Raw genomic sequence first — 22,466 nt, 5'->3', positions numbered from 1 at the left:
CTGGCTGTAGGGATAGAAATGAGGATAGGGGTCAGGTGGGGTGTGGCTGGACTCTGGAAAACCTGCTTCTCCCAAACATAGATGGTCTGTTTCTGAGGTTGCTTCCTGACCTCCGCGAACCCCAGTGGAAGTTTGCAAATAGTTTTTTCTACCATCTGGAGCATAGTTTTCTGGAACCAACTGACTTCTGGAACTGTCTTTGGAGGACAGGTGGGATGTAGGTTACTGATGTCTCATCTGGAAAGCTTGTGTTTTATAAGCTGCTGTTAGGTATTATCTGGGGGCAGTCTTTTTTTTTTTTTAATACTGTATTTTTGTATGACTTTTGCAAAGTGGTATTAATTAATTGTTTTTGTACAAGAAAAAAAAATCTTGGGTAATTCTCTTATTGCAATGGTCTGATTTATTTTGAAAGGCAAGTTTACCTGAAATTTTATACTTAGTTGTGATTATCAATTGATTTTAAAACGTTGCCTTCTGGGACATTTTCTTCCAATAAAGATTTTCTCAATCATGTCACAGTGAATGTCATCTGTATCCCCTGAACCAGGGTGATCTATTTCAGGGTAGCCACAAGTGATCTACAAGACTGCATTTCTTTAACTATGTTGCTAACCTGGTCATTCCACTTTGGGTTCCTGAAATGCCATTTCAGACATGTCTAAACAATGTAGGCTCAGTACTTGGTGCACGTGAAATTCTCTTGTAAATTGCAGAGTGCTAAATTTGGACTTTAGGAAACTTGAAAACCCAGCTCTACCACTTAATTATTTTGTAGCCTTTTAGCTTTACTTTTCTTGGCCCCTAGTATCCTTATCCATAAAATGGGGATAAATGCTACCTCACGGGGTGGGGGTTGCAGATACCACATGAAATAATAGGCTTGAAACTGCTTTTGAAACTACAAAGCCTTATTTTCTTTAGCGTGGTAGTGTCCTTAGAGGGGTGGCGCAGTGAGTTAAGTACTGCTAACTGAAAAAAGGTTAGCAGTTTGAATCCATGGGCGAAAGATGAGGCAATCTGCTTCTGTCCACCCTACGTGGTCGCTGTTGGTCGAAACTGACTTGATGGCAGTGGCTGAGGTTGGTTCTCATCTTAGTGATATGATGACCCTTTACAGGATGTCTTTCAAAAATTTGTGAGAATTTGTGATGCAACATGATTTTTCTAACAGAAAGGTAATTAATTTTATTTCTCTGCAATAATAAAAGAAAATCAAGCTCTTGTTTCCTCTCCTGTTTCTCACAAACCTGCTGTGAATGTCAGCAGGGAGCATTTAACAATAGCTAGTGGTTACAAATCAGCCTGCTAACCTCAGGGTCAGCAGTTCGAAACTACCAGTGGTACCACGGGAGAAAGATGAGGCTTTCTGCCCCTGTAAAGATTTACAGCCTTGGAAACCCTATGCAGGGTTGATATGAGTCGGAACCGACTCCATGGCACATAACAACCACAACCACCATTCCTGATTGGGGGGGGGGGTGTCCCTTGGTAGTGCAAATTGGTTAACACACTTGGCTGCTAACTGTAAGGTTGGAGGTTTGAGTTCATCCAGAGGCACCTCGGAAGAAAAGGCTGACCATCTACTTCTGAAAAAAACCAATGAAAACCATATGGGGCTGCCATGAGGAGGAGTCAACTTCATAGCAACTGGTTTAGTTTCTATGGTTCCTGATGGAGCACTGCCTACATGGAACTACTGTGCTTGTTCCTTTATATTATGCCAAACAACGTTATGCCAGGGCTTGTTGTTGTTGTTGTTGTTAAGTGCCGTCGAGTCGGGTCCGACCCATAGCGACCCTGTACAGGGTTTCCGAGGGTGTAAATCTTTACGGGAGTAGAAAGCCTCATCTTTCTCCCGCGGAGCGGCTGGTAGTTTCGAACCGCTGACCCTAAGGTTCGCAGCCCGATTCGTAACCACTACGCTACCAGAGCTCCTTTATGCCAGGGCTACAGATGAGGAAATCCAGGTTCTAAGAGTGAAACACTGCCCAGGGTCCCACAGCTAGCAAGTAAATGAATTGGGATTGGAAACCAGCTCTGCCTGTCTCTTGGGTCACAGGTTAACCACTGCATTATAATGGTCAGCGTGTTTTGTTAGCATGGGGTGTGCAGAGGAGGTCAATGAGATTCCATCATTTTAACTGTTGGAATTCTCTCTTCTTGAGGCCACTGGGCCTGACATTTGTTGGGATGAACTGGAGCAAATATTCCATGATCAACCTCTCTGCAATATATGTGGGGTGGATGGAATAGCCTTACCACAAAGAGGCCCCTCCTGGGACTGTGCAAGGAAAACAGTTGCTGTTCAGAAAGCCTATGAGAATCAGTTCTAGAGAAGTCACTTTGCTACTGCTATACCACTCTATGCTGGGACCCTGGTGGTCGATATTGCCTGCCTGCACTCCTACAGAGCCTGAGTAGGGTCATCTCACACACACACATACACAAATTGCCGTCAAATCAATGCCAACTCAGCAATCCTATCGAGCAAAATAGAACTGCTCCATAGGGTTTCTGAAGCGATACATCTTTACAGAAGCAGACTGCCTCATCTTTCTCCTGAGGAGTGACTGTTGGGTTTGAACCACCATTGATCTTTTCATTAGCAGCCCAATGTTTAGCACCCCTTAGGGACATCAGCTATTCTTAATTCCTCACATTAATAAGCAACCCTCTTAATGACTTTCACCATCACCTGTAAGCATTGTCAGCCATATGGTACCTGAACTCAGCAAGGTTGCTCTTGTTCAAGGTCATACGGCAAGACAGGATTCCAAGTCCAGTCTTCCATAAGGTAAAATGTTCCACTACTCTGTGGTCATCAAACCCAGCTCATTGGTTGGTAAGTAAAACAGACTTGGGTTACTGAAACAGTGGAAACTCACTTTCCGTCTTTTACTTATATCAGAGGTGGGGAACGTCCAGTCTGTGGGACATATGTTGTTGTTTAGTGCTGCTGAGTCAGTTCTGACTCATAGTGATCCTGTATAAGGTTTCTGAGGAGTGGCCGGTGAGATTGAACCTGTGGCCTTGTGGTTCAAACCGACCTTGCAGTCTAGCACATTAACCCACAACACCCGCAAAATCATTTGGTCTGGCCCTGCCAATGCAACAATTATTCCAGCCATCACGTCGTTGTTGTTGTTAGGTGCCATTGAGTCGGAATACTGCCCAGTCCTGGGCCAACCTCACAAATGTTGCCACGCTTGAGCTCATTGATGCTGACACTTTGCCAATCCATCTTTTTCTTCCTCTTTTTCTCTGACCCTCCAGCTTACCAAACATGATATCCTTCTCCAGCGACCGGTCCATCACATTTGTTGTTATGTACATGGAGTCAGTTCGGACTCATAGCAACCCTGCATAGGATTTCTGAGACTAAATCTTTACGGGAGCAGAAAGCCTCATCTTTCTCCCGTGGAACAGCTGGTAGTTTTGAACTGCTGACCATGAGATTAGCAGCCTGACTCGTAACCACTATGCTACCAGAGCTCCTTGGTCCATCACCTTAGGGGTGAGTTAATGAAATGTTTCACCAAATATAGCAGGCTAATTTTTAAGTTGATAATTTTGTATGGCCCGTGAATGATGTTATAAATTTTAGCAGAAAAAAGGTTCCCCATCCCTTGTGTGACACTGTTGGATAATACACTGGACTGACCACAAGGCCGTTTGAACCGCAAGGTCGGTGGTTCAAACTCACCAGTCACTCCTCGGAAACCCTATACAGGGTCGCTATGAGTTGGAACCAACTAGCTGGCACTTAACACCACCACCCCTGAGTTATATCCACCCTGTTTCCATTGTATTATCCCTCCCTGCCCCCCTTCTTGAGGCCATTTGTTATGAGATGAAGTTGTAAAACTTCTCACCTTACTGGATACTGAGAATTCTGGGCACTTAATAAAATGGAAGCTGCTCCTGGTACAGGCACTAATGCCAGCTGTTTTACATACCTTAATTCTCACAATAATCTTGGAAGTAGAGTGGTATCGGCCCCATTTAACAGATGAGCACACTGAAGCTCAGGGACAATGAAGTCATTTTGTCTAAACCCACTCAGCTAGTTACCAACTGCCTGCTTTCAAGTTTCAGCCTCTTTGAGTCCCACTCTACTGAAGAAAAGAGTGGGATAAAAGCCATCTCCTGGGGGGGAAGGGAGGATGTTTCTGGAATGTAAAGTATTTTAAGCTCCTTTCTACCTCCTTTCTACAGACTCCTACCTTTTATCTTTGTCTGAAAATAGCCAAGAGTTTATTCCTGGATTTCAGAGAACAATTTCTACAAATTAGGTTTGCCTCTGACTAGTACACCTGAGGGACGACACATCCAACTCAGGAAGGTAGACACAATAAGGGGCAGCTGAGAAGGCACACTGGTGTAAAAAGGAAAGGCCATTCTCTCCATTAGACAATAACAGACGTTGTTGTTGTTGTTGTTGTTGTTATTGTTATTGTGAAGTGCCATCAGGTTGGTTCCAATCCATAGCAGCTGGTGAGCTTGAACCACCAACCTTGCAGTTCAAACGGCTTTGCAGTATGGCTGATAGTGGGTACTTAATTCCTGTTCCTATCGGTAGCTACTTTAGCAAATGGAGACAGGTTGAACTGTCTATGATGTCAAGGTTTTTCTGAAGTGCCTCTGGGCTCAAGATATTCTAGAATATTCACTTTAGAAGGGGATAGGGATACCAGCTGGGGAGATCATTTATAATGGGGTGGCCCAAGGTGGGGGTGTTCTAATTGTGTCAGCCGAAGTTCCAATCAGTCTGTTGGAATGTGGACAGTTCTACTTTCAGACCAGTGGGCAACTTCTGTTAATGTCTGTTTATTTAGAATCACTCCTGCCAAGGGAATCAACTGTAGTGTTAACATTCTCTTGGTGAGGAAATGTAAATATGTTCTTAAAGTCTCTAATCAGGTGTGCTATTAAATGATTAGGCTCACTGCCAAGGGTCCATAGGTGCCCAGTAAATGTTGGATTGCCTTTTAACTTGGGGAAGTCAGTTATGGTTAAGTGGTTACTCACATCCAATCTCTGCCAAATCTTGGCTCTGTATTTTTTAGCTGCACGGTACTGAGAAAGTTATGAATTACCCTCTGACAGCATCACTTTCTTCATCAGTAAAACAGATACAAAAAATAGCACTTGCACCATTGGGTTGTTGCAAGAAATACTATGTGGTTGTGGTTGTTGTTAGGTGCCACCACCGAGTCAACTCTGACTTACAGTGAATCTATACACAACAAACGAAACACTGACCCATCCTGCACCATTCTCACAATTGTTGTTACACTTGAGTCTGTGGCTGCTGCAACTGTGTCAATCCATCTCGTTGGGGAGTGGGTGTCTTCCTTTTTTTTCCACTAACTATCCACTTTATCAAACATGATATCCTTCTCCAGGTACTGGTCACTCCTGATTACAAGTCTGAACTCCTGGCTTGTAAGGAACATACTTCTTTCAACACATGTTTTTTTATTCTTCTGGCAATCCAGGACACTTTCAATGTTCTTCTCAATACCATAACTCAAATACGGCAATTCTTCTAAGGTCTTCCTTATTCATTGCACAACTTTCACATGCATATGAGGTATTGAAAGCACCATGGTTTGAGTCAGTCTTGCATCAAAACCGATACTTTTCCTCTTTAACACTTTAAACAATGTTCAGCAAATTTTTCTAATGCAAGATGTCGTTTGATTTCTTTACTGCTGCTTCCATAAGTGTTGATTGTGGATCCAACAAAATGAAATCTTTGAAATCTTCAATCTTTTCTCTGTTTCGTTGTAGTGTTGTTAAGTGCTGTCGAGTCAGTTCCAACTCCTAGCAACCCTATATAGGGTTTCCGAGGAGCAGCTGGTGAGCTTGAACTGCCGACCTTGCAGTTCAAACTGACTTTGCAGTTCAGCACATTAACCAACAGTGCCACACCAGGACTCCTTTCTCTGTTTATCATGATGCTATTTATTGATACAGTTGTAAGAATTTTTGTTTTCTTTATATTGAGGTGCAAACCATACTGAAGGTTGTTGTCAGTAAGTTTAAGTCCTCTTCTTGCTTCAAGAAAGCAAGTTTGTATCATCTGTATATCCATATCGCTGATTGTTAATGAGTCTTCCTCCAATCTTGATGCCACTTCTTGAAATAATCCAAATTCTTGGGTTATTTGCTCAGCATACAGACTGAAAAGTATGGTGAAAAGATATAACCCTGCCACATACATTTCATGATTTTAAACCATTATGTTTGAATGACTGCCTCTTGTTCTATGTACAGGTTCATGAGCACAATTAAGTGTTCTGGAATACTCATTCTTTGCAATGTTATCCATAGCATGTCATGATCCACACAGTATTTTACCCATAGAATCCTTCAGTATTGCAAGACCATGCTTGCATTTTTATTTCAGTTCCTTCAGCTTGAGAAATGCTGAGATTATTCTTCCCTTTTGGTTTTCTAATACTAGGTCTTTGCACATTTCATTTTAATACTTGACTTTGAGTTGGCCTGTGAAATTTTCTGTTCAGCTGTTCATTTCTACACTGGAAAGTAAGTTTCAGAGTGTCTTCTAACACTCAGTTTTGTCTTTTTTTTTTTTTTTTTTTTTCAGTTTTGTCTTTTCTTTCTCTCTCTTTCTCTTTATTTTGTCCTTTCTTGTCTTTTTAATGACCTTTTGGGTTCTTCCTGTATAAAGTTCTTGATGTTATTCCTCAGCTCTCTGGTCTTTGGTCATTAATGTCTAATGCATCAAATCTATTCTTGAGATAGTCTCTAAGTCAGGTGGGGTGTGCTGAAGATCATATTTTGGCTCTTGTGGACTTATTTTAATTTTTCCAACTTCAGCCTGAACTTGCATATGAGCAATTGATGGTCTGTTCCACAGTTTTGGCTGCACTGGTCTGTTCTCACATATGTAGTTAATTTGATTCCTGTGTATTCCATCGGTTGAGGCCCATATGTATATACATCTTTTATGTTGTTTAAAAAAGGTATTTGCAGTTAAGAAGCCATTGGTCTTGCAAAATTCTATCATGTGAGCTCCAGCATCATTTCTATCACCAAAGCCATATTTTCCAACTACTAATCCTTGTTGTTTCCAACCTTGCATTCCAATCACCAATAATTATCAATACATCTTGATTCTTTATTGGATCAATTTTAGACTGAAAAAGTTGGTAGAATTATTCAATTTCATAATCACTGAATTTAGTGATTGGTGCACAAATTTAAATAATAATGTTATTAACTGGCCTTTCTTGTAGAGTTTGGGTATTAATTATCCTACCAGACAGCATTGTGCTTCAAGATAGATCTTGAAATTTTCTTTCTGTTGATGAATGTTACACCATTTTGAATTTGTCATTCTCTGCATAGTAAATCATATGATTTTCAGATATAAAATGGTCAATACCAGTCCATTTCAGCCCAATAATGTCTAGAACATTTATTTTTATGAGTTTCATTTTTTACAATTTCCAATTTTCCTAGATTCATACTTCATATAGTCCATGTTCCAATTATCAGTGGAAGTTTGCATCTGTGTCTTCTCATTTTGAGTTTTGCCCCTTCAGCAAATGAAGGTCCTGAGAGCTTTAGTCCCTTCATGTCATCATGGTCAAGTCTTCTTTAAGAAGACAGCTCTTCCCTATTGTATTTTGAGTGTCTTTCAAACTGAGGGACTCATCTTCCAGCACAGTATCTAACAATCTTCTGGTGCTATTCATAATGTTTTATTTTCTGATACTATATCTGACAGTATTCCACTGCTATTCATAAGGTTTTCAGTGGCTAAACATTCAGAAGTAGTGTGCATCTCCTTCTCCCTAGTCTAACTCCTAGTTGTTGTTGTTGTTGTCAGGTGCCATCGAGTCGGAACTGACTCATAGCAACCCCGTGTACAGCAGAACGAAATAATATCCGGTCCTGGGCCAACCTCACTACCGCTGCCACACTTGAGTCCATCAATGATGCCACCTGGCTGATCCATCTTGTTGGGGGTCTTCCTCTTTTTCTCTGACCCTCCACCTTACCCAGCATGACATCCTTCTCCAGCGACTGTTCCCTCCTGACAATATGTCCAAAGTATGAGAGACGAAGCTTAGCCATCCTGGCCTCCAAGGAGCACTCTGGCTGTACTTCTTCCAAAACAGATCTATAACTGCAAGTTGCGGAAAGAACTCCTAATGGAGTTTGGAAACCTGTTCACCTTGGGTGTGACCCTGCTGGTATTTAATGCCAGTGGCATAGCTTCCAGCATCACAGCAACACACAAGCCACCACAGTAAGACAAACTGACTGATGAGTGGTATTGTGATTGTTATTAGCTGCTATTAAGCAGATCCGGACTCCTGGTGGCCCTGCTTTAACAGAACAAAACACTGCTCAGTCCTGGGTCATCCCTCTGATAGGTTGAGGTTCAGATCATTGTATTCCATAGTTTGTATTGACTGGATTTTGGAAGTAGATTACCAGAGCTTTCTTCTTAGCCTGTTTTAGTCTGGAAGCTCTGGGAAAATGATTCAGCATCATAGCAACACACTGACAAATGAGTGATGACTGCACCTGAGGCACATTCTATGGGAATAAAACCCAGATCCCTGACACAGGAAGTAAGATTCCACCACTGAACCACCACCACACCCATTAAATAATGCCATTGCTGTTGTTATTTAAGCCATGTTAACAAGTCACACCTGGAATACAGATTAGATCACCATAGATGAAGGAAAAGCAGAAGCAATTGATAAAATAAGAACTGCTTCCCAAGAGTACTTACGATAAACTAGAATATACATACTGATGCCTCAAGAGGCAGTAAATCAGTCATTAAGGAAGGTGTAGACAGGGTTTGGAAGATTGAGATACACAGAGGAAGATGAGAAGACAAACCTTCTAACTGTCCATATGATCTCAGGATCTGCAAGTCTGTAATGGGAGTCCTGGTATGGTGCCGTGGGCCAATGTGTCAGACTGCAAAGTCGTTTGAACAGCAAGGTCATTGGTTCAAGCTCACCAGCTGCTCCTTGTAAACCCTATACAGGGTCGCTATAGGTTGGAATCGACTTGACAGCACTTAATAACAACAATGCTAGTGAACATATGGGCTCTCCATTTGTCCTCACTGGACACTGTGTTGCCTTTATACTGAGCTGGAGTCAGTAGCTAGACTAACTCCATACAGTCACTAAATATCAGAATTGGGCTGGTAACCACAAGGTAGACAGTTCAAATCCATCAGTCACTCTCAGAAATCCAGATTCACTATGAGTTGGAACCAACTCAATGGCACACAACAACAACAAGATTTTGGTAAGGTTTGTTGTTGTTAGGACAAAACACAGTCCAGTCTTGTACGATCCTTACAATCATTGTTACAATTGAGTCCATTGCTGCTGCTAATCCATCTCATTGGGCATCTTCCTCTTTTTCACAGACCCACCACTCTAACAAGCATGATGTCTTCTCCAGGTACAGGTTCCTTCTGGTAATATGTCCAAAGTATGAGAGACAAAGTATCACCACACTCTATCAAGAATGATGTCCATTTCCAGGGTCAGGTTCCTCCTGTCCCAAGTATGACAGATAACATGTTGCTATCCTGGCTTCTAAGCAGTATTCTGGCTGTACTTCATTCAATACAGATTTGTTTGTTCTTCTGACAGTCCATGGTACTTTCATTATTCTTCTCCAACATCTTAACTCAAATGCATCAATTCTTCTAAGGTCTTCCTTATTCAATGTACAACTGTCATATCCATATGAGTCTTGGGCCCGGTGCACCTTAGTACTTAAACTGACATCTTTGCTTTTGAACACTTTAAAGAGTTCTTGGGTAGCAGATTTCCCTAGTGCAATACGTCATTTGATTTCTTGAGTGCTGCTTCCAAGGGTATTGATAATGGATCCAAGCAAAATGAAGTCTTTGACAACTTTAATTTTTTCTTTGTTTATCATGGTGTTACTTATTGGTCCAGTGGTGAGGATTTTTGTTTTCTTTACATTGAGGTGCAACCAATACTGAAAAAATCACAAAGTATTTTAAGACCTCCTCACTTTCAGTAAGCAAGGTTGTATCATCTGCATATTGCATGTTGTTAATGAGTTTTCCTCCAATCCTGTGGCCATGTTCTGCTTCATATAATCCAGCTTCTGGTTTATTTGCTCAGCATATAGATTGAATAAATATGGTGAAAGAATACAACCTTGGCGCACATCTTTCCTGATTTTAAGCAATTCAATGTCCCCTTCTTTTGTTAGAACTACTGCCTCTTGGTTTATGTACAGGTTTTTCGTGAGCACAATTAAGTGTTCTGGAATATCCATTCTTTGTAATGTTGTCCGTAGCTTGTCATGTCATGATCCACACAGTCAAAGCCTTTGTATAGTCAATAAAGCATAGGTAAGCATCTTTCTGTTATTCTCTGCTTTCAGCCAAGATCCATCTGACTGACATTAGCAATGACATCTATCCCTTATTCCATATCCTCTTCTGAATCTGACTTTAACTTATGGAGGTTCCCTGTTAATGTACTTACTGTTGCAGCCGATTTTGAATTATCACTAGCAAAATTTTACTTGAATGTGATATTAATGATATTGTCCAATGATTTCTGCATTCCGTGGGGTCATCTCTCTTTGGAATGGACACAAATATGGATCTCTTCCCATCAGTTGGTCAGGTAACTAACTGCATCAGTTTGTTGAAAGATATTCCATTAATTCCTGGCACCTTGTTCTTTGCCAATGCTTTAGTGCACCTTGAACTTCTTCCTTCAGTATCATTGGCTCTTGATCACATGCTACCTCTTGATATGGTTGAATTTCAACCATTTCTTTTTTAAATAGTGACTGTTTGTATTCCTTAATCTTCTTTTGATGCTTTCTGCATCATGCAATAGTTTGCCTATAGTATCTTTCAATATTGCAAATCGAGGCTTCAGTTTTTTCTTTAGCTCTTTCAGTTTGATAAATGCTAAGTGTGTTCTTCTCTGGTTTTCTAACTCCAGGTCTTTTGTACATTTCATTATAATGTTTGTCTTTGTCTTCTCAGGCTGTCCGTTGAAATGTTCTGTTCAGTTCTTACCTCTTCATTTTTTTCATTTGCTTTATCATCTCCATACTGGAGAGCACGTTTCAGAGTCTCTTCTGACATCCATTTTTGTCTTTTCCTTCTTTTTTGCCTTTTTAATGACCTTTTGCTTTCTTTCTGTATGATGTTCTTGATATCATCACACATGACTCTTCTGGTCTTTGGGCATTAGTGTCTAATGCATCAAATCTGTTCTTCAGATTATCTCTAAATTCAGGTGAGATATATTTCAGGTTATATTTTGGCTCTTGTGGACTTGTTTGAATCTTCTTCAGCTTAGGCCTGAATTTGCATATGAACAATTGATGGTCTATTCCACAAGTTTGCCCTGGCATTGTTTTAGCTGAGGATTTGAAGTTTCCCACAGTTTGATTCCTATGTATTCCATTTGGTGAGGTCCATGTATAAAGTCATCTTTTATGTTGTTTACAATAGGTATTTACAGTGAAGAAGAAGTCATTGGTCTTGCAAAATTTTATCATGATGATCTCCAGCATCATATCTATGACCAAGGCCATATATTCCAACTACTGATCCTTTCTCTTTTATTCCAACCTTTGCATTCCAGTCACCAGTAATTATCAATGCATCTTGAATGCATGTTTGATTAATTTCAGACTGAAGAATTTGGTATAATTCTTCAATTTTGTCATTACTGGCTTGTGTGTAAATTTGAATAATAGTGGTATTAACTGGTCTTCCTTGTAGCCGTATTGATATTATCCTATCATAGAGAAAATTATACTTCGAGATATATCTTGAAATGTTCTTTTCTATGATGGATGCAACACATTCCTCTCCAATTTGTCATTCCTGGCATAGTAAATCATATGATTTGCCTGATTCAAAATGGACAATAGCAGTCCATTTCAGCTCACTGCTATAGGTAACGTTTTAGAACAATGGCTGCCACATAGTTAGAACAGTATGCTTGTGATGATAGATGAAGCTATGGTTCCTTCTGTCCAGAAGTTTATGAACATTCACACATGGTCACAAAATATGGCAGTATGTGTCTCAGACAAGGCCTCCAAGTCTCAGATGAGGAAGAGAGAATTGATCGGAGTCATCCAGAAAGTTCTTGTTGGAGATATTGTGACTTTAACTAGGACTAGAAATACAGGTGGTGTTTGACTAAGTGAAAAGGAAGATGTGATCTATGCTATGGGCATTATTTAAGAAAGAAGGGTCTGGGGGGAGTGTATCTAATCTGGATAACAGAGAGGAATCTAGTTTCATTTGCTGGCGGGAGGGTCTCAAACAAGGTGGGTTACACTAGTTTTCTAAGGGGGTCCCTTCAATCAGTCTTTGTGGTTCTTTGAAATAAGGAAGTTAGAGTAAGAAACTATTGTGGTTTGGACACAATGAGATTGTAGTGATTGGGGTCATACAATATGAAGCACCCAACAGGAAGCAGGAAATGTGAGACTGATGCTTTGGAAAGGGGTTTCAATGGAAGATACAGGTTTGAGACTCCTCAGAATATAAAGGTGATGAAGGATAAGAACACTTTTGTTGTTGTTGTTAGGTGTCATCAAGTCGGTACTGACCAATAGCGACCCTATGCACAACAGAACAAAACACTGTCCAGGCCTGGGCCTACTTCACAATTGTGTTCCACTGCTTGATTTTCAGTGACAAAATATTTAGAAATAGTCCATCTCTCCTTCTTCCTACTCTGTTTTTGTCTGGCAGTTCAGCTGAAACCTGTCCACCACAGGTGACCCTGCTGGTATTTAAAATACTGGTGGCATAGCTTCCAGAATCACCGCAACACGCAAGCCATCACAGTATGACAAAAATGTTGAGAAAGAGAAGGGAGCAAAGAAGTAGAAGACAGGGCTTGAAAGAGTCATGGGATAAGAACTAGAAAGAACTTCTGGAAATTCAGCCTTCTTTTTCTTTTTGCATCTGTTCCACCCCAATTTTGCAGCCTTAAGGAATTCCCTGTAGGTGTGCAGACTTTTTTAGAGAGGTAAGTAGACTGAAGCAAATCCTATCACTCAATTTCAATTTCAAGTGCAGCACAAACCTGATAACATGGTGAGCTTTACTCGTATACTCCCAAAATTGACTTGGCCAGTCACCAATGAGAACAGTAATATAAACAGCAATGGATACAGCTAAAGTAAGGTGTTGCAGGTACTCATAGGCATCAAGCCCACCAAAAACTGTTAACAGATTTTTATTTTTAAGGTGAGTATCTAGGTAGATATTTATTCAATCTGTATGCAGAGCAAATAATCCAAGATGCTGAAAAAGAAGAACATAGCACCAGCATTGCAAAAAGACTCATTAGTAACCTATGATATGCAGATGATACAACCTTGCTTCCTGGAAGCGAAGAGGATTTAAAATACTTACTGATGAAGATCAAAGATTACAATCTTCAGTATGAATTACACCTCAATGTAAAAAAAACAAAAATCCTCACAACTGGACCAATAAATAACATCATGATCAAAAGAGCAAAGATTGAAGTTGTCAAAAGATTTCACTTTGCTTGGATTCACAACCAATGCTCATGAAAGCAGCAGTCAAGAAATCAAACGTATTGCATTAGGTAAATCTGCACAAGACCTCTTTAAAGCATTCAAAAGCAAAGATATCAGTTTGAAGATTGAAGTGCAGCCATGGTATTTTCTATCTTTTCATATGCATGTGAAAGTTAGCCAGTGAATAAGGAGGACCATAGAAGAATCAATGCATGTGGATTATGGTGTTAGAGAAGAATATTAGAAGTATCATGTACTGCCAAAAGAACAAATCTGTGATGGAAGAAGCACAACCAGAATGTTCCTTAGAAGCCAGAATGGTGAGACTTCTCTCATGTTATCAGGAACACATTATGTTTGGTAAAGTGGAGAGTCAGTGAAAAAGTGGAAGACACCCCCCACCCCCCCCTCAAAGAGATGTATGGACACAGAGGCAGCAGGAAAGGATTTAAATGTAACAATTGTGAGGATAGTGCAGGACAGGACAGTGTTTTATTGTGTTGTGCATAGCATCATTTTGAGTAGTAACTGACTTGACAGCACATAAACAGTCTAATTAGAATGAAAATACGTTTTTGATTGCACCAAAAAGTGTTTATCTTTAACCTATCTTCTTCTCTTACTGTGGATGTGGAGTAAGACAGCTACTTCAGACCTCTGGAATGTTCCTCCTTCTACCCCTAATGTCACACAGCATCTTCTGCAATACCATTCCGGGCATTTGCATTTGTAGATGCTCTGCTCTAGATGACCCTTGCACTGAACCATAATAGTTTCAACATCCACCTTTTTCTATCATTCTTTCAGTCTTCAGAAAAAAAAATTAATAAGTTATTTCAAACATACAGAGGACAGGACATATGAGGAGCATTCAAAACATTTGTGAAAAAATGGAATGAAAATATAATGGAGTTTTCCCACCAACTTTTTTTTTTTTTTTTTAACTCTTTATTGTGAGTTGAGTGAAGGTTTATATAGCTAATCATCAATTTTATATGCAACAAATTATATACTTTGTTTCATCTCAATGATTACAACCCCCTCCATGTAACAACAGTTATCCTACTGCCTCCCTGTGGTTCTTCTTTCCATTCTTCCATTTTTCCCAAGCCTTCTGAATTTTGCCGTTGGGTAAATGCTGCCCTTTTAATCTTCAATGGTTGACCATTCCATAGGGTGCTCCTCACTGGCATTGTTGTCCCCCCTGTATACCTACCTGTTGTTTGGCTGACATTTGAGCTATGGGGATGAGTTTGGTTCGAGACCTGAAGAGTGATCTAGGGCCTCAGGTTTCCACTAGTCTCTATCTGACCAGTAAGCCTGATTTTTATTATGATTTTGAATTTTGTTCCACATTTTCTCTCTAGCCAGGATCTTCTAATTTGATCCTTTTTAGTGCAGTTGGCTGTGGTACCCAGGCACCATCTAGTTCTTCTGGTCTCAGCGTTGTGGAAATTGATGTTCCTGTGGTCCATTGGTTTATTTGACTGATCGTTTCCAAGCTACTTCAGTTTTCATCACTATTCTTTTCTAATTTCACTGTCATATTTGATGGACAGTTTTGCTGAATATATATAACTCCTGGTGGCGATTTGTTTGTTTCAAAGTTTTGTGTTTGTCATTACATTTTCTTCTTGCTTTTATGGTTTCTGCTGAGAAATCAGAGCTTAGTCTTACTAGTTCTACTTTGTATGCAACTTTTTGAGTTTGAAAAGTTTCATTATACTATATCTTGGTGATTTGCTTTTGGGATCTATCCTGTTTGGAGCTTGTTCAATTTCTTGAATGCATAGCATCTTATCTTTCATGGTGTCTGGGAAGTTTTCTCCCAATACCTCTTTGACAATTCTCACTCTTTTTCTTTTTTAGGTCTCTTCCTGTTCTTGAATTCCAATCACGTGTAAGTTATTTCTCTTGATAGTGTCCCACATAAATCTTAGGCTTCCTTTGGATATTTTGTTGTTTTTCTGATTGCTCCTCTAGCACAGGGTGGTGGTGGTTATGTGCCATGGAGTCAGTTCCAACTCATAGCGATCCTGTACAGGGTTTCAGAGGCTGTAAATCTTTACAGGAGCAGAAAGCCTCATCTTTCTCCCACAGTATAGCACAAGGGTGGGGAGGCTTTTTTTCTGTCAAAGTTTATAACATCATTTGCAGGCAATACAAAATTATCAACTTAAAAATTAGCCTGCTATAGTTGGTCAAACATTGAATTAGCTTGTGTAGCCTAATGTGATTGATGGCTGGACTCCTGGTATGGCACTCTAGGATCAGCACTGGACTTCGATCCACAAGGTTGGCAGTTCAAACCCACCAGCTGCTCCTCGGAAACACTATAGAGGGTCGCTATGAGTCAGAACTAACCCAACAGCACTTAACAACAACAATAAATGTGATGGCTGGAACTGTGGTTGCCTTGACAAGGCCAGATCAAAGGATTTATCGGGCTTTATATGGCCTGAGGGCCAGATGTTCCCCACCCTGCTCTAGCAGATGAAATATTGAGAGATTTTTCTTCAAGTTCAGTAATTTGGCCTTCCATGGATTCAATTCTACTTCTTTGCCCTTTCAACGTATTATCAATTTCTGAGCTCTTTGTATTAATCTTCTGTTTTTGTATGGTTTCCAATTTTTAATTAATTTTGTTCTTGTAGGGTTTTTCTGAATTCTTTTAAAGTTTTGTTTCTGCTTTCCTTGATTTAAACTGCATATTTTACATTGTTTTCTCAATCAGTTGAAGGAACCTAAATATTCTTTTAAATTCTTTATCAAGTGGTTCTGATACCATTCCTGGTATTATATTTTCTGTCTGTATTTTGGTCACTTTTTTGAGGCCCTCTGTCTTATTCCTTTGTGTAAGCTGACAGTGTCTAGTTTCTCTGAGACATTGTGATGTTGTTGTATTTATAATTAATTGATGATTGTATATTACTGTATTCTCAGAAACACACCTATCTCCTAGTGGATGTGATACAGACTGGAAATGTGAACATAGTTCTCTGTTCGATGTTTGTATAATTTAGTTCAAGGCAGTTTCACATGCCTCCAGATATACTCAGCACCTGACCCCAGGCAGAGCACATACCAATGAGTTGGCGAGGGTATGGACTGACTACACCCTCAGCTACTAGAAAGGCATGGGAACAAGGGTGAACCATACCCCCACGCTGCCAACCTGCAGCATATCCTGTGTTTCCAGGTCACTATATTCGCAGTTGCCTGAAAAAATTCAAGATGACTATACTGCTCCAGGCCAGCTGACAGCTCACCTGTTTTTCTTCTCTTTCATTGCTTTTGTTCAGCTTCCTTTTCTGGTCTGTACTCAAGCTCTGCTCAGCAAGTCTCTCTACTCCGCCATCTTGCTCCAGAACCACTCATGAGCTTTTAAGAGCTCAGTTGCTTTTCATTAAAGTAGGATGCAGACCATTTGTGGTGGATTATGTTATGCCAGTTCCACAAATTTTTTGAAACTCTTTTGTATAATAAACACTCGAGAGTTGGCACCCAGATGTTCCTCCCTACCTTTCTGCTCTCCTCTTTTTTCTTTCCCTACTATCTTCCCATCTGTACCTCTCCCTATGAATTACTCTCTTAAAGACAGTATTTCTTTCTTTCTTTCTTTTTTTATAGCAATTAATTTATTAAAAGGAGATGCTGCTGTATTTCTTGTTTTAGCAGCACCCATTCTGTTCTGGTATGCATAGTGGTTATGAATTGGGCTGCGAACCTTAAGGTCATCAGTTTGAAACTACTAGCCGCTCCATGGGAGAAAGATGAGGCTTTCTGCTGCCGTAAAAATTTACAGCCTCGGAAACCCTCGCGATGGGTCGGAACCGACTCGTTGGCACTTAACAACAACAACAATTCTGTTTACAGAGTTAGTTTTATTTGTTGTTTTGCTCTGTACTAGAAACAAAGTTTTCTACATTGTTTTCATTCAGGGGTTGTGGTATAGTTTCTTCGTGTTTATAATAGTATGACATTGTTCTTCTACAGTCTGTCTCCTTATCAAAGAGGAAAGCAAGCTTTTTCCTTTTGTCAGCATGAGTGGTAATTTTTAAGGTGAGATTACGGAGGAGGAATCATTGGGCCTAAAGAAGTATATAAATATAAATGAGTTACAAACCTTTAAGGTGCCAGGCGCTTCTTTCTCAGGTTCCCAAAAGCAATCTGCCACCACTAAACTCCATTCTCTCAGGGGGCTCGTTGAAGGCTAACCAAACTGATGCATGTGTAGGCAACAGTCCCAGGGACTGGTACTTATAAACAACCAATGCCAAACCCATGAGGTTCCCAACAAGATAAACCAAACCGTGAAGAAACTTCTTGCTTGAACTTTCCAATATCTTGAAAGTTTCTCTGCTAAGATCTGGTCTGTTTCTTGCACGTTGGTATCAGGCACTTGTTTGTCCAAGTAACCGACCTGGTATAGGAAGTCTCCCTGGCCACACTGCCCCAGTCACTTGGGCCCCTGCTACTTCTTCCAGGTCTGCTCAACTCAGTGGTCAACTTGAAGCGCCGGCCTCTGTTGGCCACCAGCCCCACTTGGGCCGTCATGGAAACCGCCTCCACAGCTTCTGCCCAAATCCGCCAAGTCTCTCCAAAGTGACTAACTGATCATAACTCTAAGACAATATTTCTTAAAGGCAGTAAGGAAGGTGCAAGAAGGGCCTGACCTGACTATATACCTGCCCCAAATACACAACACTTCCATACCCACTGCACACCTCCCACACATATACATTGGGGATAAGAATTCTCTGGTTGATTGTAGACATTCAGTAAGGAAGGCAAGGAATTATGGTCCCTCAAATAATTTGAGTATCCTTAGCACCTTATGCTTGCATTTTAGATATGTTCTGCTTATAGACTGAACCTAGTCTGGCATTTTGGCCTTTAAAATTAAATTTCTTTGCCCTAAACAATCTGTAATGAGAGTAACATGTCAGAGATGGGCTTCTGCAGTTTCATGCATTTGCTTGGTTTACATCAGAGACTACCTTTCCTCTTGAGCCCCCTTTTCAGAATAGATTGAGCTACTTCTCACCTGGCCTCATAGATGGGAGAGACAGGGTCAGCACTAAAATCCGAATATGACTACAAAGCAGATTTCCTGACCCTTGTTTGCTTTCTTTTGTCTCCTTATTATCTTTCGAAGCTTCTCACTAGCATGGTTTATGTTTACTTACAAATAGTAACTCTTGGTCATAGACTTCAATCTCTCAGTTTTCCCTTGAATTTAATGTCTCCAGTTAGGATTTTCAGTTATCGATTGTATTTCTGGAACTATTTTCAGTATAATTTAGAGTTGAGGATCATGAGGGAGACAAACAGACATACAAATAAACCAGCCTAAATGTATGTTTTAAAATAAATGTTCCCGCTCCCTTTTGGTAAGACTGGTAGATTCCGATGAATAGAAATGATACTACGTTTTTCTCACTGCTCTTCATTTGTTTTGGACCACAGGCTCTATTCTGATTTAGGAGTCTTTCCTGCTCAGCATTTCAGTGATAATTCTCCCCATGGTCTACAGGATCCCTGTTCTCCTTGTTTCTATAGCAACAGTCCTGTGTTGCTTGGCTAGAAGCAATTTTCTGCTGCTGTGGTGAAGCCTCATTTTTTCATTCCTTTCTTTCTAGTTGCCTTGGTAACCAGCTTCTCCCTCTTCTAGTCTCTTGGTGGTAAGTTCCACCCAAAATCCCCCCACCCCCACCCTTTCCCCCTACTTTAGTAACAGTCACCTGCTCATGGTTTGGACAGTGCTTTCCTATCTGTGAGTGAAAATATTCTGTCATGTTGTTCAGATTGTCATCATGAAAATGGCCTCCTCCCTTTTCTTTTATTTGCATCATTTCTCTGGCCTGCCATCTTTCTGGTGGTTGTCATGGTAACTGTACCCTCTGAAAGTCTCTAGGCAAAGACTCTACAGTTAACAACCATCATGTAAGAGTGTCTGCCAATGTGTGGTCACATATCTCCATTTTAAACCCAGCCCCAGGCAGGAACCACAAATTGGAGAGAACAGAGCTTTTGATCAAAGCAGACTGAATTGAGAAAAGGACTTACAGGGGACACAGAACTGGGAACTGGTGTTCTCCAAATAATACATGTGGCTACAAGGCTTAGGTTGGGTTTGCAAGAGTGGCCATTACCAGGAGTGGGAGAAAAGGGAGAATAATAATTCTGCCTAGAGGGTTCTTGTTGTTGTTAAGTGCCGTTGAGTCACTTCTGATTCATAACAAGCCTGTATAGGGTTTCTGAGGAGCGACTGGTAAGCTTGAACCACTGACCTTGAGGTTTTAACCGACTTTACAGTCCAGTGCGTTAACCCAATGTGCCACACCAGGACATGTGCTAAGTTGGGTGATGGAGAAACTAAAAGAAAAAAAAAAGAATAAAGGAAAAACAAAGAGAGAACAAACCACACACACACACAAAGAGTGGCCATTGTGCCAACCAGTGATCCATCTAATTCAGAAATTTATTAGCAGTCATTCCAGGCAGGCCCTTCATGAGCTTTAAACTTCCAGTGTGGACTCTTTGATACAAGTGGCCCTGAGGATATGACTGGGAGGTAGGCAGAGTTACAGAATCTCAGGGAGAAAGCAATTAGGACTCAGGGTAGCTAACAACAGGCTAACAGAATAGGTATTTAAGCAGTTTTACACACGACTAAAAATTTATCTGTCCTTACACTGCTGCTTTTTACCTGTTTAATGTCTGTTTTCACTGTTTAGTGAGACCGATGGGGTATTGCTAGTATAATAATACAAAGTGTTCAATGCATATTTCAGACATTACTTCATTTTCTTCACATGGCAAATCCTGGGATGTATTTGAAGATAAGAAAGCTGAGTCTCAGAAATGAAGTAAATTGTGTGAGGTCACACAGTTTATAAATGAACACATGGTCCGTCTGGTTCCAAAGACCTTTCTCAAAGGTTGTAGAATCTGCAGAATTTGGGTTCTTTCAGGCCCTAGTCTTCCCACCCCATTTTAATGTGAGGGTAGCTACTTTATCCTTTCTGCTTTCCTTCCCCTCCTCCCACCTTATTATTTTGTAAGTTGTTCGTTTGATAGTTTTTCTCTCTTCTCACTCCAACTCTTGCACCCCTTGGTTAAGGAATTGGAAAGTCTTGTCCCGCCTTTTGATTGCTTCTGCGTTTCGATTCTAAGATGACAACAGCAGGAGCCCTTGCCTGAGATCTGAGCAGACCTGATCCTAGAGACCACCATACTTCTGAGCTCATTGGCTCCGGCAGTACACAAGCCATTTTTCACTATAACAGTGATTGGATGCCTATTCCATATGACACACACTCCTCTGTAAGTTTGTTGTATGTGGTGGCTTGCCACACATCATAACTCAAATGTATCAATTTTTCTACGGTCTTCCTTATTCATTGTCCGACTTCACATGCATGTGAGGTTATTGAAAATACCATGGCTTGGGTCAGGCTCACGCTAGTCCTCAAACTGACATCTTTGCTCTTCAACACTTTAAAGAGATCTTGTGTGGCAGATTTGCTTAATGCAATAACATCATTTGATTTCTTGACTGCTACTTCCAAGAATGTTGATGGTTGATCAAAGCAAAATGAAGTCCTTGACAATTTCAATCTTTTTCTCTGTTGATCAGAATGTTGTTTATTGGTCCAGTGGTGAAGGTTTTGGTTTTCTTTACACTGAGGTGCAACCCATACCAAAGGCTGTGGTCTTTGATCTTCATCAGTATTTTAAGTCCTCTTCCTTTCAATAAGCAAGGTTATATCATCTGCGTATCGCAGGTTGTTAATGAGTCTTTCTCCAATCCTGATGCCATGTTTTTCTTCATATAATCCAGCTTCTCGGATTATTTATTTGCTCAACATACAGACTGAATAAGAAAGGTGAAAAAATACAACCCTGGTGCACACCTTTCCTAATTTAGACCATTCAGTATTTCCTTGTTCTGTTCGAACAACTGCTTCTTGGTCTATGTACAGGTTCCTCATGAACACAATGAAGTGTTCTAGAATACTCATTCTCCAAAATGTTGTCCATAGCTTGTTGTGATCCACACAATCAAAAGCCTTTGCATAGTCAATAAAGCACAAGTAAACATCTTTTTGGTATTCTCTGCTTCCAGTCAAGATCCATCTGACATCAGCAATGAGATCCCTTGTTCCATGACCTCTTCTGAAACCAGCTTGAACCTCTGGAAGTTCTCTGTCAATATATGGCTGCAGCCATTTCTATATAACCTTCAGTAAAACTTTACTTGCTTGGGATATCAATGATATTGTTCAATGATTTCCACATTCTGTTGGGTCACCTTTCTTTGGAATAGGTACAAATATGGATATCTTTTAGTCAGTTGCCCAGGTAATTTTCTTCCAAATTTCTTGGCATAGATGAGTGAGTGCCTCTAGTGCCACCTCACTTTGTTGAAATATTTCAATTTGCATTCCATCTACTTCTGGTACCTTGTTCTTTGCCAATTCCTTCAATGCACCTTGGACTGCCTCCTTCAATATCATTGGCTCTTGATCATAAGCGATCTCTTGAAACGGTTGAACATTAACCATTTCCTTTTGGTACAGTGACTCTGTATATTCCTTCCATCTTCTCTTGATGCTTTCTGCATCATTCAATAATTTTCCCAGAGAATCTCTCAGTAACAAAAGTCGAGGCTTGAATTTTTTCTTCAGTCCCTCAGCTTGAGAAATGATGAGCGTGTTCTTCCTTTTTGGTTTTCTGATTCCAGATCTTTGCACATTTTGTTGTAATATTTGACTGTATCTTCTCAAGCTGACCTTTGAAATTTTCTGTTCAGCTCTTGTACCTCCTCATTTCTTCCATTTGCTTTAGCATCTCTATGCTGCAGAGCAAGT

Source organism: Chrysochloris asiatica, unplaced genomic scaffold, assembly GCF_000296735.1.
Source record: "Chrysochloris asiatica unplaced genomic scaffold, ChrAsi1.0 scaffold00106, whole genome shotgun sequence".
Classification (NCBI taxonomy): Eukaryota; Metazoa; Chordata; class Mammalia; order Afrosoricida; family Chrysochloridae; genus Chrysochloris; species Chrysochloris asiatica.
The sequence above is the reverse complement of the archived record's forward strand: the minus strand, read 5'-3'. Positions refer to the sequence as shown.